At 54.7% G+C, this 2,380-nt stretch overlaps 1 pseudogene; it reads right to left on the reverse strand.

Annotated features, from left to right (window-relative positions):
- Positions 1–337: 337 nt before the first annotated feature.
- On the reverse strand, positions 338–2,076 carry LOC114233803 (DNA polymerase lambda-like; annotated as a pseudogene).
- Positions 2,077–2,380: the final 304 nt, after the last annotated feature.

Consider the following 2,380-nt stretch of genomic DNA (forward strand, 5'->3'; position numbering starts at 1 on the left):
CTCCCAACACGCCCAGCTGCACAGGAAGTGGGGTGAGTAGAGGGAATACACGGAGTGGTTCATTCTCCTGCTCCAAAGGATCTTGGGTAATGCTGAGCTGCTTGCCTCTCCCCCTGCAGCTCCATCCCACTCTCATCAGGGTAGAGAAAGGGGATGCCTGGGCCTTCAGCACAGGAAGTTAGCTTTATACCAGCCACCTGTTCCTGCTTAAAGTGGAGCAATGAGCCACGTGCAAACCTCTACCAAGAGCAGCTGTGTAGGAGAAGGGAGCGCAGTCTGCTCTTGTCGGGGCAGAGCAGGGCAGACCCTGCGAGCCAAGCTGGCCCTTTTCCTCAGGCCCAGAGAGCTGGTGATTGAAGTGGTGAGTCCCGGATGGCCAGGTAGGGCAGCTGGTCCAGTGGGTGCCCCCTCCGCCTCAACCATGGGTCAGGTCAGCAGTCCCGCTCAGCTGGTTCTCGGTAGGGGAGGCCTAGGACCCTGAAGACATCCTTCTCAGTAGGGGTAGGAAGCACTCGGCCAGGCCCCACCTTGAGACCTCCGATGTCCCGATGTCCCGCACCACAGCTGTGCTGAGGGCAAGCTCGTGCCCTTGGTCTTGGCCAGAGCCCGCATGGAGCAGGTTGAAGTGGACAGAGCCAGTGAAGTAGAGCAGGGCACACGCAAACTCGTTGTAGGGCACAATGATGATGTCCAGTCATCAGTGCCGTCCCAGGAATAACCCAGCCCTGGTCCTGGGAGCTGGCACACACCCAGGTACTTCTGCTGCTGACTGTTCTCCTCCTGGCTCACCAAGTCATCGGTCAGGAGCCCTCGCTGTCACCGGCTGTCCAGGAGGCGACTGAAGATGCCAGGTGAGACCGGCCATCCGGGTGAGTGAGCCGCACATCCACATCACCACAGGTTGCTTTTCCCCATCGGTAGGAACGCCCAGGGTGGAAAGCCTGAGCTGATTCCCAGACTGACTGCTCAATCTCGGTAGCCTCCTCCCTGGGCATGCATTTCAGAAAGTCGTGGTAATGCTTCAGGCCGATGGCCTGCTGGGTAGTCAGGGAGGCCCGGTTGCGAATGTCTTCTAAGCTCTGGAAACCCTGATGGTACCACATCTGGACAGTTTGGGTTCCAGCTCCCCAAATATTAGGGAAGAGTTCCAAGACATGCATGCTATCACTGATGTGGTCCAGCTTCCGCAGATGTCCACTTTCTAGGATCCCTACAGTCTTCTTGGCCATCCATTTCCCAATCCCAGGGATACTCTAGGCTTCCTGGTAGGAGGTGACGGGCTTGTAGAAGCTCTTAAGGGCATTGATAGCCTTGGCATAGCCACGGGCCCTCCACTTGTCTCCCTGAACATTGTAGGCTTTGGCCAGCACTTTAAGCTTTTCTGTGATGTGGGTGTTGTGGTTGGTCATCTTCTGACTCGAAGGCTGTGCACAGACCCACTTATCCAGACCCTCAGGGGCTGGACTAGGCTCACCATCTCCCTCAGGGGGGATGGGGTAGTGGCCACTGATCAGGGATTCCAAATCAGCTGTGCTAACTTGGGCCGCTTTCCCATCATTGGTTTCATCATCAGAGCCAGGTGGGGCTTAAGTGTTTGGAGCTTCTTCTGTCCTCTGGGGAGGAGATGCAGGTCTAGTGGGAGTAGGTTGTCCTGAGCAGAGCCGCACAAGCTCCAGGAGAAGAGTCCTGGTCTGCCTTACGGAGCTGTGGTTGGTTCAGGTACCTGTTGGGTATGAAGATGCTAAATCCTGGTATGTCCACTAGCCTTCTCTCCTGCAGGCACAAGCTGCACCAGGCTGACTTTTCCAGCTGAGTGCCTGAGGGCAGTCTAAGGGGCAGAGGGCTCGCTCCCAGTCCATGCCATCATTCACCACAATGTGAGGGACCCCTGGGGCCTGAGCAGAGTCTATTTGGCCACCATGTTGGACAATCTGCTTCTCAAAGAGTTCTGCCCGGGATCGCCCGATGCCAGTGGGCACAACATGGGCCCTCAGGGAACTCAGCCACACTCTCTTGCTTCTTCTCTGTCTTCCCTCTTGGGAATCTTTGCAGGTGCTTTTGATGATGGATTGGCATGGATTTTCTTCTGCTTGGGAAATGCCTTCAAGATGCCCCTGGGGTCCACTGAGGTATGGCTGGATCCCAGGCTTTTTAGCAGGGCAGCCAATGAGAATGGAACAGCTTCTTTTTTATTTTCTGTTCTCTGCAGATAGCTTCAAGCTTTTTTTTTTTAATTTAAACATAATAAGAAAGAAATGCCATTTATTGTTTGTGGTCTGATGGTTTCAATATCTCAAGTCTCTGTAGATCCAGTTCTGTTGCCTGCTTTTGCTGGTTTTCACTCCTGGAGTGGGTTTCCTTGTGTGCCTGGTTATTGTTG

The sequence above is a fragment of the Eptesicus fuscus genome, chromosome 20, assembly GCF_027574615.1.
Source record: "Eptesicus fuscus isolate TK198812 chromosome 20, DD_ASM_mEF_20220401, whole genome shotgun sequence".
NCBI classification, from domain to species: domain Eukaryota; kingdom Metazoa; phylum Chordata; class Mammalia; order Chiroptera; family Vespertilionidae; genus Eptesicus; species Eptesicus fuscus.